The sequence below is a fragment of the Moschus berezovskii genome, chromosome 22 (assembly GCF_049115385.1).
Source record: "Moschus berezovskii isolate FMDL1 chromosome 22, NW_MosBer_1.0, whole genome shotgun sequence".
NCBI lineage: Eukaryota > Metazoa > Chordata > Mammalia > Artiodactyla > Moschidae > Moschus > Moschus berezovskii.
This window is the reverse complement of record NC_142481.1, coordinates 738042-760105: the sequence shown is the minus strand read 5'-3', so window position 1 is coordinate 760105 and position 22064 is coordinate 738042. Positions and strand designations below refer to the sequence as shown.

Genomic DNA, 22064 nt, shown 5'->3' with positions numbered 1-22064 from the left:
GTTCCACGCTGATGTGCCTTTGCTGGCTTGGGGTCCTCTGGGCACTGTGGTTCTCACAGCAGTGAATAAAACACTGAATTAAATAAATAAAACAGTGAATTAAAGCAGTGAATTAAAACTCCTCTGCCTACATGTACAGACCCTGCCCGTAGTGCAGGAGATACAGAAGATGTGAGATCGATCCCTAGGCTGGGAAGATCCTCTGGAGAAGGAAATGGCTTTCTTTCTTGCCTGGGAAATCCCACGGACAGAGGAGCTTGGTGGGCTAGTCTATGAGGTCACAAACGAGTCAGACACGATTTAGTGACTAAACAACAGTATTTCAGCTACTTACTGAATTTATTTATTTTAATTAAAATTTTACTTTTACTTGTGTCAGGTCTTTGTTGCTGTGTGTGGGCTTTCCCTGGTTGCAGAGAGTGGGGACTACTCTCTAGTTGCTCTGCATGGGTTTCTCATGGCAGTGGCTTCTCTTATTGTTGTGCATTGGGTTAGTGGCTCCAACAGCATGTGGGATTTTCCTGAAGCAGAGACTGAACTCACATCCCGTGCACTGGCAGGTGGATTCTTACCCACTGTGTCACCAGGGAAGAAGTCCTGTCTGCCTTTTTAATGAGTGGTAATGCTGTCTCAGTGATTCAACCTCACTTCAAGAAACAAGAAGAAATATCTCACAACAGTTGATCCTGACACCTAAAGCAACTAGAGAAAGAACAATCCCCCTCAAGTTAGTATAAACAAAGAAATCATAGGGGCTTCCCAGGTGACTCAGTGGTAAAGAATCTGCCTGCCAATTCAAGAGACATGGGAAAACCCCACATGCTGCAGAGCAACAAAGCCCATGTTCCACAACTGCTGAGCCTGTATGCTCAGGAGCCTGCAAGCCAGAACTACTGAGCCCAAGTGTTGCAACTACTGAAGCCTGCATGCCTAGAGCTCATGCTCCACAACAGAAGAAACCACAGCAATGAGAAGCCCACGCACTGCAATTAGAGCGAAGCCCCTGCTTGCCACAACTAGAGAAAAAGTTTGTGCAGCAACAAAGACCCAGTACAGCCAAAAATTTTTAAAAATTAAAAAAACAAATCATAAAGACCAAGGCAGAAATATGTGAAATAGTAATGAAGAAAACAACAGCAAAGATCAATAAAACTAAAAGTTGATTTTCTGAGAAGATAAACCTTTAGCCAGATTTACCAAAAAAAAAGAGGGGTGGGGGGAGAGGACTCAGTTCAATAAAATTTGATATGAAAAACGAGAAATCAAAACTGACACTGTAGGAATACAAAGGATCATAAAAACTACTACCAGCAACTCTATGAGGGTAAAATGGACAGCATGAAGAAATGGACAAATTCTTCGAAAAGTATATCTTTCCAAGATTGAACCAGAAAGAACTAGAGAATATGAACAGATCAAACCACATGTAATTCAAAAGAACTTAGCTTAAGTCGCTCAGTCGTGTCCGACTCTTTGCGGCCCCATGGACTGTAGCCTACCAGGCTCCTATGTCCATGGGATTCTCCAGGCAAGAGTACTGGAGTGGGTTATTAAAAGGTATATAAAAATCTTCCAACAAACAAAGTCCAGGATCAGGTGGCTTCACAGGTAAGTTCTATCAAACTCTTAACAAAAATTGCAGAGAGGGAAATACCCCAAACTTGTCCTATGAAAGGCATCACTCTGATACCAAAACCAGACAAGAATATACATATAAAAAATTATAGACCAATATCATTGATGAACATAAAAGGAAAAATCTTCAACAAAATACTAGCAAACAGAATCCAACAACACATTAAAAGAATCATATACCTTGACCGAGTGGGATTTATCCCAGGGATGCAAGGAAAAACTGGGATGCAACTGAAGAATATACACAAATCAATCAATGTATACACTATATTAATATATTAAAAATCAGATGATCATCTCAGCAGATGCAGAAGAAGATTCTAACAAAATTCAACACCCAGTCATGGTTTAAAAAAAAAACAACCTTTACAGGAAATGGGCACAGAAGGAATCTACCTCAACATAACAAAGGCTGTATAAAGCAAACCCACAGCAAACCTCATTTTCAATGGTGAAAAGCTGAAAACACTTCTGCTAAGAGTAGGAACAAGGTAATGATGTCTACTCTCACCAGATTTGAAAGTCCTTCACTTCATGCATTGGAGAAGGAAATGGCAACCCACTCCATTGTTCTTGCCTGGAGAATCCCAGAGACGGGGGAGCCTGGTGGGCTGAAGCCTATGGGGTCGCACAGAGTTGGACACGACTGAAGCAACTTAGCAGCAGCAGCAGCAGACACAGCACTCAAAAAACAAAAAATAAAAGAAATACTAATTGGAAAAAAGGAACTAAAAGTGTCACTGTTTGTAAATGATGTACTAGACACAGAAAATCCAACAGATAAAACCAGAAAACTACTAGAGCTAATCAATGAATCTTAAAGTTGCAAGATACAAAGTTACTGCACAGAAAGCTGTTGCATTCCTATGCACTAACAACAAAAGAGCAGAAAGAGAAATTATGGAAATAACCTCATTTACCATAAGAAGAAAAAGAATAAGAATAAACATACCTAAGGAGGTAAAAGACCTGTACTCAGAAATCTATAAAATACCGATGAAAGAAATCAAAGATGACACAAAGAGATGGAGAGATATATCAAGTTCTTGGATGGGAAGAGTCAATATTGTGAAAACAACTAGAGTACACAGAGCAATCCACAGTTTCAATGCAACCCCTATCACATGACCACCAGCATTTTTCACAAAATTAGAATAAAAAAATTTACAATTTGTATGGAAAGCAAACAGTCAGAACTGTACATGGAACAACCGACTGGTTCCAAATAGGAAAAGGAGTGCGTCAAGGCTGTATATTGTCACCTTGCTTATTTAACTTATATGCAGAGTACATCATGAGGAACGCTGGGCTGGAAGAAGCACAAGCTGGAATCAAGAGTGCGGGGAGAAATATCAATAACCTCAGACACGCAAATGACACCACCCTTATGGCAGAAAGTGAAAAGGAACTCAAAAGCCTCTTGATGAAAGTGAAAGAGGAGAGTGAAAAAGTTGGCTTAAAGTTCAACATTCAGAAAACTAAGATCATGGCATCTGGTCCCATCACTTCATGGGAAATAGATGGAAAAACAGTGGAAACAGTGTCAGACTTTATTTTTTTGGGCTCCAAAATCACTGCGGATGCTGACTGCAGCCATGAAATTAAAAGACGCTTACTCCTTGGAAGGAAAGTTATGACCAACCTAGACAGCATATTAAAAAGCAGAGACATTACTTTGCCAACAAAGGTCCGTCTAGTCAAGGCTATGGTTTTTCCTGTGGTCATGTATGGATGTGAGAGTTGGACTGTGAAGAAAGCTGATCACCGAAGAATTGATGCTTTTGAACTGTGGTGTTGGAAAGACTCCTGAGAGTCCCTTGGACTGCAAGGAGATCCAACCAGTCCATTCTAGAGGAGATTAGTCCTGGGTGTTCACTGGAAGGACTGATGCTAAAGCTGAAACTCCAATACTTTGGCCACCTCATGCGACGAGTTGACTCACTGGAAGAGACTCTGATGCCGGGAAGAATTGGGGGTGGAAGGAGAAGGGGATGGCAGAGAATGAGATGGCTGGATGGCATCACCGACTCGATGGACAAGAGTTTGAGTGAACTCTGGGAGTTGGTGATGGACAGGGAGGCCTGGCTGTGATTCATGGGGTCGCAAAGAGTCGGACATGACTGAGCGACTGAACTGAAACGACTCTTAGAGGAAAACTTAGGGAAAACACTCTTTGACATAAATCACAGCAAGACCTTTTATGAAGCACCTCACACAGTAATGAAAATAAAAACAAAAATAAATAAATGGGACCTAATTAAATTTACAAGCTTTTGCACAGTAAAGGAAACCACAAACAAAATAAGATATCCCTCAGAATGGGAGAAAATACTTGCAAACAAAGCAGCAAAGGACTAGTCTCCAAAATATACAAATAGGGACTTCCCTAATGGTCCAGTCGTTAAGAATCTGCCTTGCAATGGAGGGGATGTGGGTTCAATCCTCAGTCAGGGAACTAAGACCCCACATGCTGCAGAGCAACTAAGCCCAGTGCCACAACCACTAAGTCCATGTGCCACAACTAGACATGTGTGCCACATCAAAAGATCCAGCATGATGCAATGAAGATCCCATGTGCTGCAACTAGGACCCCACATGAAGAAATAAAAAGTTAAAACAAACATTATAAAAACAGCTCATGCAGCTCAATATCAAAAGTCAAACAAATGAGCAGAAGAACTAAGACACTTTTTAAAAGAAGACATACAGATGGCCAAGAGGTACATGAAAAAATGCTCCACATCACTAATTATTAGTGAAATGAAAATCAAAACTACAATGACAAAGGCCTTCATCAAGAAATCCTCAAACAGTAAGTGTTGGAGAGAATGTGAAGAAAAGGGAACCCTCCTGCACTGTTAGTGGGAGTATAAACTGATATAGTCACTATGGAGAACAGTATGGAGGTTCCTTGAAAAACTAAAAATAGAACTACCATTATGATCCAGCAATCCTGGGCATATACTCTGAAAAAAACCTTAATTCAAATACATACATATATATATATATGTGTGTGTGTGAGATAATGTTCACTGAAGCACTATTTACAATATCCAGGAAATGGAAACAACCTACAGATGTCCATCAACAGATGAATGGATAAAAGTGTTATGTGTATACGCACAGAATGGAGTATTTACTCAGCCATAAAAAGGAACAAAACTGGGTCATCTGTAGAGATGTAGGGAGACCTACAGTCTGTCATACTGAGTGAAGTCAGAAAGAGAAAGACAATTATCATAAGTATGTGGAATCTAGAAAAATGGTACAGGTGAACCTACTGCCAGGGCACAAATAAGAGATGCAGACACAGGGAATGGACGAATGGACATGAGGGAGGGGAAGGGAAGAGACGGGATGAATTGGGAGATTACATTTGACATAAATACACTACGTGTGTAAAACAGAGAGCTGGTGGGAACCTGTGGCAGACCACAGAGAGCTCAGCTTGGTGCTCCATGATGACTTGGCGGGGTGGGGTGGGAGGGATGTATGTATTCGTATGGCTGATTCACTCTGTTGTACAGTAGAAACCATCACGACACTGTAAAGCGATCACCCTCCAATTACCAAAAAAAAGATGATGCAGTAGATTCAGGGCTCTTTCCTTAATGATTAGAAAACTGGGGTTATTAAAAAAAATTCAAAGTGGCATTGGATCTCAACCATCAATCTCCCCAAATCTGAAAAAGTCGTATGTTATGTAACTTCAGAGCAACATCTCTGAACAATTATTAACACAACAGTTTTTGCTAGGGAACTGTTGACCAAAACCACCCACCTTGGCCAGGCCCGCTTGACTGAGTTGTCTCACAAGAGGAAGTCTCAAAAAAGAACATGTACTGCAGGACAAAACCAACCCGAAAACTAACCGGGAGACTCAGGGAAGGGCAAACCAAAGAGGGAGGAGATGACCAACCCTCCAAAGACCTTCTCACTGGAACCCACCTCAGCTAAGAGATGCTCCCGTCACCAGGAAGGCCCCTGAGTCAGGCTATGGGGCAGGTGAGATGACTGGCTGGAGCCACACCAGAAGCTAACCCCATCACCAGAACACCTGAGACTGTGAGCCACGTGGCAGAGCAGTCCCCCTGGGTTTCCTTTCCCTCCTGCTCTCACCAGGGCGCCCCTTCCCAACAAAGTCTCCTGCACATGTGTCTCCTCAGACAATTCATTTCTGAGTGTTAGACAAGAGTCCACTCTTAGGCCATGGAAGGGGTCTCCCTTCCTGCAACAGATTCTTTTGTAGCCTACAACTACTGAGTCACTTCAACTGTTATTCAATAGTGAATATAAAATTCCCAACAGATTAACTGGAATAGTCCACAAGATTATAAACATAAAAGGAAAGTTTATTAAATACATGATTGAATATCCTAGCGGGAACTTTCTGAGCCCACATCTTTGGAAAAAGATGTTCTCCCTACCAAGCAGACAAAGCAGAACATAGACACAGCTGTCACAGATAATCAGCACAAAATGACAAAATGTTGAGAAACATAGACACAAGAAAGGTTTTCATTGGCCAGTGGCCTGGGTTTACAACCAGAGTCATCCAAAGGACAAAGATAGAAGTAAGTAAAAAAAAAGCCAAACATGCTTACCAGAATCAGGATGGTACATGTGGCTCTGACTTCACAGACAGATCCAGAAGAAAGTCTACTGCTGAAAATGCACTGGACTTACTACTTGTACCTGTAAAGAACAAAGAAAATAGAGGCATTAGCCCAGATAACAAGGTCCAAACACACTACATTAATATCACAGACACTGACAATACTTCCTTTCAGTCTATCTGGAAAATCCCAGGAAGATATGCATACATACCCACACCCCATATTTCTGTTTCTGCTCCTCACACGCTAACAGAAATGTCAATCTATACCAGGAGTTTTAGGATCCAGTCTAGGAAACAGCAGAAGTCAGAGTACTCAGTGGATGGTGCTAAGACTTTGATCCCAAAGAGGTGTACATACAAACCTTAATAGCCTAGAAACTACTCAGGAGGCAAGTCATGCTGGGATAAAGTCCCATATTCTTTCTGTGTAAACAGAAGACACGTTTACATCCAGCTTCATTCAATCCAAAAGCTGCCACCAGATGATCCCTTTAGAGAAAGGACCAACTTGTTAGCAAAGACCAAGTGATCCAAAGAGGTCTCATCTCATGCCCAAATTGGAATCACAAAGTTATAAAGAGTGAGGAATTTCCAAGGATCCCAACCCAGTCTGAGTGGAGATAATAGCCAAATTAAAGTTAATAGAAACTACTCCATCAATTTAGAAAGTATGTCAGAAACTGATTTTATTTGAATCAGAGGAATCCGGTGACAAAGAAAGATAGTGGGTAATTCTAATATCAGAAAATTAACTTGGTCACATAACAAATCATTTTATTTTTTTTATTTTTATTTAATAAATGGTACAAAGCACAATGCCAAAAACATTAACAGTTAAAATTTCACCAAATGAAAAAATACTATAGAATACACAGTTGTAAAAAGCTACATTAAGTTATTTTACAACTGCCTCAAGCTGCAAAAAGAAAAAAAAACCCAATGCCATACCTAAGTTATCCCTCTCTCAAAATAATGCCATTTATGTTATCAACCATAAGCACCCCATCAAAAGACGGGAACTGCTTTTGTTAATTCACATATATATATATATATATATATATGACTGTATCACTTTGCTATACACCTGAAACAAACACAACACTATAAATAAAATATAGTACAATATAAAATAAAAATAAGTAACAGACCTTCGGGGCTTTACACCGAGTTAGAGTTCCTATCAGAAGGATAACAGCACCACAGCCGTACTGAATCCTCATGAAGGAGGCACACGAATGACTGGATTACAAGAGTTACAGGAATAAAAGCTGCTCACTTCCCAGAAACTACAGCTCACAGAAAACCAACAAAGGCATGAGATACAGATCACTTAACAAATCATTTTAATTTAATAATAAGAGCAATCTTTTATAATAACAAAACTATTTAGTATAGACTGTTTTATAGTAACAAAGAATAATCAACCTGGTATCTATCACTGAGAGACTAAATAAATCATGCTGCATCCTCATAATGCGCATTAGGTAGTTGTGGACATGATCAATAAATTTTCTCTACTGTTGAGCCCTCAGATCATAATCTTACATTCCAAAAAAGTAAGACTACTATATTCAGAATATCTTAAGATAGATATCTTAAGACTATCAAATACATATTCTTAGCTACTCTTACAAGTAAGAATATCATATTCAGAATACCAACAGTAAGAATATGTACATTCTTACTATATATTTAAGAATATCATATAACAATACCACAAAGAACATTTATTAGTAAAGAGGAGAAGTGAGCACCAGTATTTAAGGCAGAAAAGGATAGACTAATTCTACCATCCACCAAAAAATGATGTCATTTTCATTATAGGGGACTGGAATGCAAAAGTAGGAAGTCAAGAGATACATGGAGTAACAGGCAAGTTTGGCCTTGGAGTACAAAATGAACCAGGGCAAAGGCTAACAGAGTTTTGCCAAGAGAACACACTGGTAATTGCAAACACTGTCTTCCAACAACACAAGAGAAGATTCTACACACAGACATCACCAGATGGTCAATACCAAAATCATATTGATTATGTTCTTTGCAGGCAAAGATGGAGAAGCTCTATATAGTCAGCAAAAACAAGACCGGGAGCTGACTTTGGTTCAGATCATGAACTCCTTATTGCCAAATTCAGACTTAAATTGAAGAAAGTAGGGAAAACCACTAGACCATTCAGGTATGACCTAAATCAAATCCCTTACAATTATACAATGGAAGTGACAAATAGATTCAAGGGATTAGATCTGATAGACGGAGTACATGAAGAACTATGGACGGAAGTTCATGACATTGTACAGGAGGCAGTGATCAAGACCATCTCCAAGAAAAAGAAATGCAAAAAGGCAAAATGGTTGTCTGATGAGACCTTACAAATAGCTGAGAAAAGAATAGAAGCAAAAGAAGGCAAAGGAGGAAAGGAAAGATATACCCAACTGAATGCAGAGTTCCAAAGAATAGCAGGGAGAGATAAGAAAGCCTTCCTCAGCGATCAATGCAAAGCAAAAGAGGAAAAAAACAGAATGGGAAAGACCAGAGATCTCTTCAAGAAAACCAGAGATACCAAGGTTTCTGGTATCATTTCATGCAAAGATGGGCTCGATAAAGGACAGAAATGGTATGGACCTAACAGAAGCAGAAGATATTAAGAAGAGGTGGTAAGAAAACACAGAGGAACTGTACAAAAAAGATCTTCACGACCCAGATAATCACGATGGTGTGATCACTCACCTAGAACCTGACATCCTGGAATGCGAAGTCAAGTGGGCCTTAGGCAGCACCAGTACAAACAAAGCTAGTGGAGTTGATGGAATTCCAGTTGAGCTATTTCAAATCCTAAAAGATGATATTGTGCAAGTGCTGTACTCAATATGCCAGCAAATTTAGAAAATTCAGCAGTGGCCACAGGACTGAAAAAGGTCAGTTTTCATTCCAATCCCAAAGAAAGTTAATGCCAAAGAATGCTCAAACTACTGCACAATTGCACTCAGCTCACACACTAGCAAAGTAATGCTCAAAATTCTCCAAGCCAGGCTTCGACGATACGTGAGATGAATTCACATGTTCAAGCTAGATTTAGAAAAGGTAGAAGGACTGATGCTAAAGCTGAAACTCCAATACTTTGGCCACCTCATGCGAAGAGTTGACTCACTGGAAAAGACTGATGCTGGGAGGGATTGGGGGCAGGAGGAGAAGAGGACGACAGAGAATGAGATGGCTGGATGGCATCACCAACTCGATGGACATGAGTTTGAGTGAACTCCAGGAGTTGGTGACAGACAGGGAGACCTGGTGTGCTGTGATTCATGGGGTTGCAAAGAGTCGGACACAACTGAGCAACTGAACTGAACTGAACTGAGAGGAACCAGAGATCAAATTGCCAACATCTGTTGGATCATAGAAAAAACAAGAGTTCCAGGAAAACATCTACCTCTGCTTTATTGACTATGCCAAAGCCTCTGACCATGTTGTGCAAATGCAGTCTGGTTGATAATCAGGACTCCCCTAATTACAAAGCTGTTAACCCTTGGTAAAAGATAACCACCAGTCTTTGGTTATACAAGAAGGCCTAGACAAGAAGAATCATTTTTCTGAATTGGTTCCATTGCTGCTTTGTCTCTGAAATCAGTATCTTGCAAGTAAGGGACTACCGTTTACAGTTCTTGTAAGGCCCATTACATTCAGCACTCTATGGAAAGATTATCAGTGTTATGCATGGATGAGGATTCCGATCAAGAAATCACCAGAGAACTCAGGAAGGATTATACTACTTTAAGACGCTCTTGTTATAGAAAAAGCTGTGAAAGCCATAAAGTCTGAAACAATAAATTCCTACTGAAGAAAAATGTGTCCAGATGACTTCATAGGATTTAAAACAAAGGCAGTCAAGAAAATCATGAAAGAGACTATATGTATGGCGGACGGGGGAGGGGGGCAGGTGGGAAGGTGAAGGGTTTCAAGATATGGATCTTGGAGAAATTCAAGAGCTAACTGACACCATACCAGAGAAATGAACAGAAGACAACTTGATGGAGATGAGTACTTCCGAACCCATGCTAGATGAGGAAGATGATGTCAATGCACCAGTGCCAGAAAACAAAATGACCTTAGACAATCCAGCGGAAGGGTTCTGATTATTCAAAACTGCTTTTCACTTCTTTTATAATAAGGAGCCTTGTATGATATGGGCACTGAAACTAGAGCAAACAAAAACAGTGGAAGAAGGATTGGTACCATACAGGAACATTTTTTGAGAAATGAAAAAATTTAAAAAGTCAGACTGAAACTGGCTGGTCCACGTTGATGTATGGCAGAAATGAACACAATATTGTAAAGCAATTATTCTCCATTACAAATAAGTTTAAAAAAGAAAATGAAATGATGAAAACAGAATAAGCCCTTTAGTCATAATACCTGCTACAAAAAAGGGCAATTCAGACATTTTCAATGGTAAGAATTGCCATGTCTTTATAAACAGTTCCCATTCTTGAACCGGAATGGTCCCCAACAGAAACTAGCAACCACAACATAAGCAAAGTAACTACTTAAATAGGATGTCAGGATAAAATGTTTTCTGAATAAATGATCACATGAAGGAACACATCTCTGTTAGCCAATGCAGTCATAAATAAAAATGTTAATGAGATAAAACTGATCATAATGACAATAAAACATATCTTTCTTGGCTATTGTAAATAATGTCGCTATGAACATTGGGGTGCATACATCTTTCCAAATCAGTGAGTTTTTTGTTTTTTTTTTAAATAAATACCCAGGGGTGGAAATGCTGAATCCTGTGATAGTCCTAGTTTTATTTCTTTTAAGGAACCTCCAAATTCCTATTCACAGTGGCTGCACCAATTTACATTCCTGCTAACAGTGTAGGAGGGCCCTCTCTCTTTTTTCACATCCTTGTTACTTGTGGTATTTTTTATGACAGCCATCTGACAGCTGTGAAGTGATATCACTGTGGTTTTGATCTGCATTTCTCTAATTAACAACGTTGAGCATCTTTTCATGTGCCTGGTGGCTATGCATAAATATGGTACAATACTGTAAATGTATTTTCTTTTCCTTATAATTTTCTCAAGAGCATTTTCTGTTCTCTACCTGTAAATATAAAATACATACAAAACAGAACATATACGCTGTCAACAGTAGACTATTAGTAATTACGTTTGGGGGACTCAAAAGTTATATGCAAATTTGTGATTGTGTAGGGGGTTGGCACCCATAACCCCTGCAGTTTAAGGGTCAACTGTATCTACAAAGTAAAAATCTGGAAAAATCCTTTACATTTACTATTACTACTACTATGAAAAAATCTCCCAAAACCTCATTTTGGAGAAAAGCAAAGGATCAAATCATCACACTGGGAAAGGAGAAATAAAAAACAAGATATTTTTGCATCTTTTTCTATCTGAACTTCTTCTCCCATAACTCTGTTTGTAAAAAACACATTCCACCTAATAAAGGAAAAGGGAGAGTAGAACCATCACCTATATTGATGGTACAGGCAAGAATCATCATTGGCAGAACTTCCCGGGTGGTTGAGTGGCCAAGACTCGGTGCTTGAGCCTCAGGTTCAATCCCTAGTCAAGGAAGTAGATCCCACATGCCACAAGACCCAGTGAAGCCAAATAAATAAATATTGAGAAAAAAAAAAATCTAGAGATTTCCTGGCGGTCCAGTAGTTAAAAATATGCCTTCTTGAAAAAAAAAGAAAAAGACTGCCTCCCCAAACAGGGAACCTAGGTTTTAGGAAACTAAGAACCCAAATGCCACAAGGGAAGTAAGCTCAAGTGCTGCATCTGCTGAACCTTTGCACCATAACTAAAGAAAAGTCTGTGATGAACAGCCTGCATGCTGCAACTAAATAAATAACATAAACATTAAAAATAAAATACCCAGGATAATTTGAACACTATTTGGTACTGCATAATACGGAGAAACTGTTTATAATTACATATGATAAAAACACTACAATTAAACAAATGAAAAAAAGTCCTAGCCTATTACAGACACGTTTGTGTTTTTTTTTTTTTTTCTCTTTGGCCATACCTCATGACTTGTAGGATCTTAGCTCCCTAACCAGGGGCTGAACCCACACCCTCAGCAGTGAAATCATGGAGTCCTAACCACTGGCCCACCAGGGAATTCCCTTATTTGAACTTTTATAGATGTAGTGATATGGCTTTCAGAGTTTGCCTTAAGTTAAGCAATTGCTGAGGAAAATAGAACAGGATTATAAAAAACGAAATGATTTTGGCTGTGAATCAGTTCATTTGTAGCTATATGACGACTTCTTGTGGGCTTTTCTTTTTTCCTATTACTGTGTCCACTTTTCCAGGATTTTTTAAGATTCTGTAATGTTACTTACAAAATTTTTATATTAATAATCAAACATGTTGAGCTTGTTTTCCATTTGCTATATGCTACCCTTTTATTCTGAAGTATATCATATCTCAAAACCTGTCATGTTCAGATACCAGTACATTGGACTCTCCTAATATTATCATACTGTGCTCAGTTAACTACTTCAGTCTTGTCCGACTCTTTGTGACCCTATGGACTATAGCTGGGCAGGCTCCTCTGTCCATGGGATTCTCCAGGCAAGAATACTGGAGTGGGTTGCCATTCTCTCCTCCGGGGGATTTTCCCGACCCATGGATCGAACCCGTATCTCCTGTGTCTCCTACACTGCAGGCAGATTCTTAACCCACTGAGCTACCTGGGAAGCCCCAATATTATTATACTGTTTATCGGTTTTCCTTAGCAAAGTTAAAAATACTAAATCCCTTCAACCTCAGGAGAGGTAAGACAGAAATATAGTCAGTTGTGCTGGTAGAGGTGCAAAGTAGCGAAGAGAAGACCCAACTATGTAGATTATTTCATAGTTCTCACCAAGTTTTCCCTTGTATTACTATCAGGTCATCAAACTTAGACTGCACTGTTGGTGGGAATGTACTGCTAGCCAAAAACTTTGTCTGGGTTTTCCATAAGATCTTACAGTGAAACCCCAATGAACTTTTTGGCCAACCTGATAAGATTGGTACAGCCACTTTGGGAAACAGTATGGAGGTTCCTTACAATATGATCCAGCAATCCACTCCTGGGCATGTATCTGGAGTAAACCATGATTCCCAAATACATGTCATGGTATTTCCATGTCATGTGACTAGCCCCTCAATAAAGCATTATTACTTACAAAAAAAAACAATATGCATGGGACTTCCCTGGTGGTCCAGTGGTTAAGAATCCATCTTGCAGTGGAGGGGACACTGGCTTGACCCCTGGTCTGGGAAGATCGCACAAGCCATGGAATGACTAAGCCTGTGCACCACAACAAGAGAAGCCACTGCATCAAGAAGTCCGTGAACCACAACTAGAGAAAGCCCCCAGCAATGAAGACCCAGCATAGTCAACAATAAAGAAAAGAATAAAAACGTCAACTGTGGCAAAAGCTTCTGAGAGGAAATTTAAACAAAATCTTCAAGTTACCATTGGATTTAGGACTTTGTTAGTGACGATGGAGCTGTGAGGCTAATACATGAAACTTGAAAAAGTAGCGCTATATTGTGGACGTAATCAGGAGAGAGAAAAAAAAACAATGCTCGTTAAGAGTTCAGTTCTAGGGCTTTCCTGGTGGTCCAGTGGCTAACACTACACTCTCCCAATGCAGGGAGTCCAGGATCAATCCTGAGCTGGAAACTGGATCCCACATGTTGGAACTGAGAGTTTTCATGCCAAAATTAAGACCAGACACAGAAAAATAAATTAAATATTAAAAATAAGTAAAACAAAAGTTCAGTTGTAAAAGATGACAGAGACAGTACAACAAGAAATGCACTGGATCACTAAAAGAGGAAAAACTATTTTTAGAAGGAATTAGTGTTTATAAAGTTAGTTTTTAAAGAGACTGAAAGAGAGCGCAGTAATAGGTCACCACCGGTCATGAGATTTGATCAAGAACCAGTCCGCAGACAAATTAAGACATGGGGGCATGGCCCTTAGCTGGCATTTGAGTTAAACTGATTTGTTTTAGGTTAGGAAGCAGAAACTGTTTCCACATGGTGAGCTCTGCTCTTTCTGTGGGTGGCAGGAGCTGAATATCAACAGAGAAGGGAGTCATACTGGGGAACTTAATGAAGTAACAATTAAGATTTGCTGGCCCTGCTGAAAGTTTAATAAAGAGATTGAGCCAAGAACTGCAATCTGGAGAGGAAAGTAACAGGAAATGGAAAAGCTGCTGGTCCAGGGACAACATGTGCACAGGAGTTCAGGTGAACAGGGTTTTGGAAGGTTTAAATGACGGATCTGAGCTCTCTTACCTCAAAGTACTGAAATATTTATAATTACTAAGACAGTTCAGAAAAAGATGTCCTAGATTTTCTGAATGTTCCTCGACTAAGTGAAGGTGGTAAGGCTAAAAAGGAAATCTCCACGTGGAATCTTTTTAGCCAATGGGAACAGTGACATCTTAGAGCAGTGATGACTGACCCAGGACTTCACACCTCTAAAGAGCAGAGAACCTGAGACCCTAGCCAGTGATTCTGAAAACTTTCTCTCTAAGCCTGCATATACTACAGGTAGTGAGTGACGAGCGCATCAAACTGTGCCTACAGTCACTGGGGTAGGATCCAATTCCACTCCCCTAATTGGTGGTTGTGGTATAAGAACAGTTTCAGTTACAAATAAGAATTACAACATCTGCTGCAAACTGCTATGATACACCATGGAGATGATATTGCATCCATCTAAAATTGAACTGCAGTTTGTGTTCAAGAAAAATGAAATACCTCCAAGAGCCCTAACGTTGTGGATGTCAAATTTAAAGACTGCAAATTTGGGAAAACTCCTTCTGTTTCACAAAACGTATTCTCCTTAAAGTTGTTTAAAAAACCCACTCCTGGACATATTAACAGGAAAAAACTAATTTGAAAAGATACATGCTACTTAAGAAAGTTCCTTAAGGGGCCTAGCGGTTAGGATTCTGGGCTTTACTGCTCTGGGCCCGGTTCAATTCCTGGAGGGAACTTAAATCCTGCAAGCTGGGGAGAGAGGAAGGAAGAGAAAGCAAGCAAGAAAAATACATGCACCCATGCACCCCAATGTTTACTGCAGCACTATTTACAACTGCCAAGCATAGAAGCAACTTAAATATCCATCGACAGAGGAATGGATAAAAAAGACGTAGCACATACACACACATACACGCTGCACACAGACACAGACATATATATAATAGAAAATTAACCATAAAAGAGAATAAAATAATACAGATTATCATACTAAGACAAATATCATATCACTTAACATGCAGAATCTTAAAAAGATGATACAAATCTTTATAAAGAAACTTATTTACAAAATAGAAACAGATTTAGACTTTGAAAAGGATTACGGTTATCAAAGGGGAAAGATGGTGGGTAGATAAATCAGGAGTTTGGGGATTAACATATCCACTACTATAAATAAATGGAGAACGGAATGGCACCCCACTTCAGTATTCTTGCCTGGAAAATTCCATGGACAGAGGAGCCTGGTGGGCTACAGTCCATAGGGTCACAAAGAGTCAGACACAACTGAGTGTGCGCACGCACACACAAAATAAAACGGATAACCAACAAGGACCTACTGTATAGCACAAGAGCTCTACTCAATATTCTGTAATAACGTATAGGAGATAAGAATCTCAGAAAGAATGGATACATATATATGTATAACTGAGTCACTCTGCTGTACCCCTGACAGTAAAACAACATTTTTAATCAATTATACCTCAATCTAAAATAAAAATTTAAAGAATTGTTAAAAAAAAAAAAAAGGAGACAACTGGCTCAAAATGGAGTCACTTGAACTGAGCTGTACTCACCAAACCAACACTACTTAAGTTCAGTTTCTCAGTTTCAGCCTTCCCCAGAAACCAAATCTTAAATCAGTCAACCTGGTATTTCCTGATCAACACTAGTGAGGTAATCTGCCTGACAGTTCCCTGACTAGGCCCCTGGCATCGGGAGCTCGGAAGCTTAGCCACTTGACCACTTGATCTAACGTCTTATTATTTTTTTTAATATTTATTTATTTGGCTGCATCAGATCTTAGTTGAGGTATGTGGGCTGTTCGTTGCAGCGCTCAGGCCTCTCTGGTTGTGGCACGTGGGCATACTTGTCCTGGGGCATGCGGAATCTTAGTTCCCTTACCAAGGATCAAAGCTGCATCCCCTGTGTTGGAAGATGGATTCTTAACCACTAGGCCACCAGTCCTAATGTCTTTTTATTAGAGTCCTTTCATGACAACCCTATTTAAAATAATAAAAGTCTCTGGCATTTATCTTAATTTTCTATAGTATATACTGTAAAATGTACTCTTTCTAATGTACAATTCTGCATATTTTGACAGCATATATAAACATAAATACATTGCTAAAATATACAGAACTTGGGAATTCCCTGGCAGTCCAGTGGTTAGGACTCAGTGCTTTCTCAGCTGTGACCCGGGTTTAATCTGTAGTCAGGGAACTAAGACCCGAGAGCTGCTTGGTGTGCCCAGAACAAAAAAAAGCAACAAGGGAAAAGCAGTAAGTATACACAAGGGAATTCCCATAAGGTTATCAGCTGATTTTCCAGCAGAAACTCTGCAAGGCAGAAAAGCTAAAAACCTCCAACCAAGAATACTCTACTCAGCAAGGCTCTCGTTCAGATTCGACAAAGACGTCAAAAATTTTACAGACAAGCAAAAGCTAAGAGAATTCAGCACCATCAAACCAGCTTTAGCACATATGCCAAAAGAACTTCTCTAGAAGGAAAAGGCCACAACTAGAAACAAGAAAATTACAGATGGGAAAGCTCACTGGTAAAAGCTCACATACAGTAAAGGTAGGAAATCACCCACACACAAATATGATATCAAAACGAGCAATTATGAGAAGTGGAGGGTACAAATGTAGGGTATTGGAAACTCATTTGACATGAAGAAACCAGCAACTTAAAACATAAAATATACTTTTTTATGTTATATGTATGTATATATACATATATAAAAACCTCATGGTAGGGACTTCCCTGGCAGTCCAGTGGTTAAGAATCTGCCTGGCAGTGTAAGGCACTTGGGTTCGATCCCTTGGTGGGAAACTAGGATCCCACATGCTGCAGGGCAACTTAGCCTGCGAGCAGCAACTATTGAAGCCTGCATGCTCCGGAGCCACGCACCACAACTAGACTCTTCATGCCACATCAAACAAGCCCGCATGACACAACAAAGATCACACGCAAACAAACAAACAAAGCCTCATGGTAACTGCAAAACAAACTTCCAGTCAAGGATGTAAGCACTGGCCCACCTTTTGGCACCAGGGACTGGTTTCATGGAAGACAATTTTTCACAGACCAGGGGAGGATGGTTTCGGGCTGATTCATGCGCACTACATTTATTGTGCACTTTATTTCTAATCTAATGATGCTGCAGATCTGACAAGAGGTAGCAGTCCGCAGCCCACAGGTTGGGGACCCCTGAGTACAGTGTAGAGAATACAGTCAGTAATACTGTAGTAACTCTGTATGGTAACACACAGTAATGGAATGTTTCTTGTCATTTTGTAACGTATATAAATATCTAATTCTTATATTGTACAACTGAAACTAATGTAAATCAATCACACAAACGTAAAAAAAAAACAAGCCCACCTAGGCTCAGTGACACAGAACCTCCCAATTTTATGGTATTAGGAGCAAGAACCTTTGGGAGGAAATTAGATGTGACCATGAAGGTAGGCCCCACAAGGGAGAGATTGTCACTCTTATAAAAGTCAGGAGAGCTTGCTCCTCTCTGATTATCATCACATAAGGACACTGAACATGACTTCTACGAACTAGGAAGCAGGCCCTCAGCAGACACAGAACCTGACCATGCAGGTACCCCAACCTTGGACTTCCAGCCTCTAGAAAAAAGACTCCTGGTGTTTATAAGTCATCTAGTTTATGGTTCTTTGTTATAACTACCCATGCAGAAAAAGACACTTTCCCTCCCTATTGGAAAATCCAGTTAACTCATAATTAAAACATATCCAGAATCCAGCCACTTCTAAGCTACCACTCTGTTCCATAAACCCTCAAGTGGACTACTGTAGGAGCCTCCACACTGATTTTCCTTTCTCTTCCCTTAGTCTCACAATCTGTGCTCCACTGTCCATATGGAGGCTGTTAAGAGCTAGGTAAGGGCTTCCCTGGAGGCTGTGTCAAAGAGTCCACCTGTCAATGCAGGAGTCACGGATTCGATCCCCGATTCAGGAGGATTCCACATGCTGCAGAGCAACTAAGCCCAGAGGCACAGCTATTGAGCCCATGTACCACAACTACTGAAGCCCACTCGCCCCAGAGCCCATGCTCTGCCACAAGAAGCCAAAGCACTCCCCCCCCCCCAAAATAAATGAATGAATGGAGCTTCTGCTGCCAAGTTGCTTCAGCAATTGCTTAGTTGCTTCAGCTAAGTTGCTAACTCGTGTGCGACTCTGTGCAACCCCACAGATGGCAGCCCACCAGGCTCCCCCATCCCTGGGATTCTCCAGACAAGAACACTGGAGTGGGTTGCCATTTCCTTCTCCTATGAATGGAGCTAGGCAAGGTCATTACCCTCTTCTGATCCAAACTTCCTATCACCTCCAGAACAGATACCCAATTTCTTAGGCAGCCGTTCCAGTCCTTAATTCTGTTCTCTAGCTCCTTCTTCCCACCTAATGGAAAGGAGATCTTAATGATTCCGCCTCAGCTCTACCTCTAAGCACTTTCACATCCTGGTACTTGGATAACATTTCCACATCCATTTAAATGAGGTGCCAGAAATAGAAACACCTCTATATAATCTTTGGTAGACTCAGGACCCTAGCCTTAGGTCCTTAAAGAATCCCACGGCAGGAACTTCCCTGGTGATGCAGTGGATAAGAATCTGCCTGCCAAAGCAGTGGACACAGGTTCGATCCCCCATCTGGGAAGATTCACAAGCTGCAAGAGTAACTAAGATAATGCACCACAGCTACTGAACCCATGCGCCTCAAGAGAAATCACAATGAAAAAGCCCATACACCCCAACAAAGAGTAGCTCCACTCAAGGCAGCTAGAGAAATGCCTGCGCAGCAAGGAAGACCCAGCACAGCCATAAATAAACGATGTATAAAAAGAATCCCGGGGCACCAATACAGAGTGGATTGGGGAAGGGAACAGTAACAGTCTGGGACACACTACACATACCTATACAGGTCCCACAAACGTTTTGCAGTCATGTTTTAAGACACAGGCTACAGATGAATATAATGTCAGGTTTCACGGGGTTCAGGCCGCCATGAGCGGCTGAACGCCTAACTTCTGTGCCTCAGTCTCACTTTACTAGCTCTGCGTGCTTGAACAAAGATCCAACCTCCTGGTGCATCAAAGTCTTCACCCTCCTCCTTCGGTCTGCTCATCCAAAGGCTGTTAAACAGCTTTTGAAAGACTTTTGAAAACCAACGTAGTTTGGTTTGAACTTTCCCACAGCTCTTAGAATCCTGAGAATATATGCAAAGGCCTCAGCCTGCTATTCCAGGGGTAACTCCGCCTCAAACTTTGTTCCTCGCCGGGCACAACGGAGTCCAGATTTCCCGAATCCCCAGAGCTCAGTCGCAGCTCCAGGCCTTCGTACATCCCGGTTCCTCTGTCTGTATCCCTCTCCCTCATCTAATCACACCCCAGATAGTAAGATTAAACTGGAAAACTGAAATGTTAAGTTTATTCACAACCACTGTCAGAAACAGGAGTACGTGTACTAACGCCTCACCGTCCCGGACACCGGGGGCTGGGCTGCAGGGACGAGGGCACTCCGGGCGTTAGTGTCTGGTGGGGTGAGGGCGGGGAGGGACCCAGGAAGAGCGCTTACCTGAGGCGGGTCCCTCCGAGCGGCCGCAGCCAACCAGGCCTTTGGGCGGAGTGGGTCCGGGGCGGGCCGGCGGGTCTTAAACCGGCCCTGGTGCGAATCATCTCGCGCGGTGCTGCGGCCGAACCTGAGACTCGTTTCTGTGCAGCGGGACTCCTCTGACGCTTTCTCGGTCCTGTCCCGTAGGTCCCGGCTCACGGCTCCGGAACTTGTCCGAACGAACACACCCGAGCAGCCAAAATGACCGCCCGGAGGAGGACGCCGGAAGTCCCGCCCCTCGATAGGAGACACGCACGGAAACGCCTATGTTCTGAGCCTTCATTGGCTCAGCAAGGCTTCTCAGCAGATCATTCTGGGTAATGTAGTTCTCACGCTTGGGGTAACTCACCCCACCCCTTTGCACCCTGACCGAGGGGCGCTGGGAAATGGAGTTCACTCGTTCAAGGACTTAGAAGCCTCTTGTTTGTTCTTAAAGGGGTAGATCTCCGGACTTCTGGAGGATGTTGCATTATCTGAAGACATTCACCCAAGATTGGAGATGTGTTAGTTCAGTTTCTGTGAACTTCATCATGCTGCCTGAGGCTACATTCTCAGAGGACACAGAGCCAAGTACACACAGCATTCCTCGTCCTTCAGATACAAAATGTGTCCGCTGGTAGCCGAAGCTAATAAACATTTCATGGGGGAGAGGCGAAATAGGGCTACGGGCCTGAGAGACACAAACTACTGTTACCAAACCAGACTTGGGCCAGTCACCTGATGCACAGAAAAGCCAAACCATTGATATTCCCTTGTGGTGAAAGGTAAGTACAGGGTTTACTGCAGGAACTAGCAAGAACAGGCAGCTCATGCTCAAAACACCTGAAGTCCCCAATGACTTTCAAAGCAGGGATTTTAAAGACAGTATGGGGAAGCGGGTGGCAGGATGCGTGATCAGCCTGAGCATAATTCTCTGGCTGATTATGAGATAATGGTGATATTTTCAGAATCCTAATTATCAGTTTTCTAACTCCAACTGGTCTGGGAGTCTACATGCTGGTTGTCAGCATGCAGTTAACTTCTTCCACCTGGTGGGGGTTTTAGTAACTGCAAAATAGGTCAAGGATATGGCTCAGGATATTTATCCATAGCCCCTGAGGAGGAACTATAAAGGTCCTTCACTTTGTTTTATGGCTAAAATATTATTCTGTCATACTTGACTGCCTTCCTTTGTTTCTGCATCTTCTTACTTCTCTGATTTTACTTTTTGGAATTCCGGGAAAGCCGAGGAGGATAAAATTTTCCATAAACAAGAGTCAGGACAGGAATTCCCTGGCGGTCAAAGGGTTAGGACTCCATGCTCTCATTGCTCAGGGCCCAGGTTCAATCCCTGGTCAGGGAACTAAGATCCCACAAGCTGTGCAGCACACCCAGTGGGGCAGGTGGGAGTCAGGGGACACGAGGGCTGAGGATGTCTCTCCCAGGAAGGTTCCACAGGGTCCTGCTCAGTTTCACTATGTATAAAAAGATAAGAACAAGGGTATGTTGTACAGCTCAGAAAAATATAGCTTTTGTTTTTAATACCTTTTTAAAGATGTGTTTATTTCTGGCCGTGCTGGGTCTTCGCTGCTGTGCTAGGCCTTCTCTAGGTGCTGCGAGAAGGGGCTGCTCTTCGTTGTGGTGCTAGAGCTTCTCACTGCTCTGGCTTCCTTCACTGCGGAGCACAGCTTCTACAGCACAGGGCTTAGCTGCCCTATGGCATGTGGAGTCTTCCCAGAGCAGGGATCGAACTCACGTCTCCTGCATTGGCAGGAAGGATTCTTAATCACTAGACCACCAGGGAAGCCTTGTTTTTAATAAATTTAAATGGAGTATAATCTATAAAAATATTGAGTCACTATGTTATATACCTGGATTAGTTCCAGGTGTAAAA

The 22064-nt window shown here is 41.5% G+C and overlaps 1 long non-coding RNA gene across 1 annotated transcript; it reads right to left on the bottom strand.

The window, feature by feature from the left end:
• Window positions 1-15: 15 nt before the first annotated feature.
• On the bottom strand, window positions 16-20437 carry LOC148774241 (uncharacterized). The gene is made up of 3 exons (XR_016035871.1): window positions 20156-20437; window positions 6240-6330; window positions 16-73 (listed from the first exon to the last, which is right to left on the bottom strand). It is a non-coding gene; the product is annotated as an uncharacterized LOC148774241 (long non-coding RNA).
• Between the last annotated feature and the right edge of the window lie 1627 nt (window positions 20438-22064).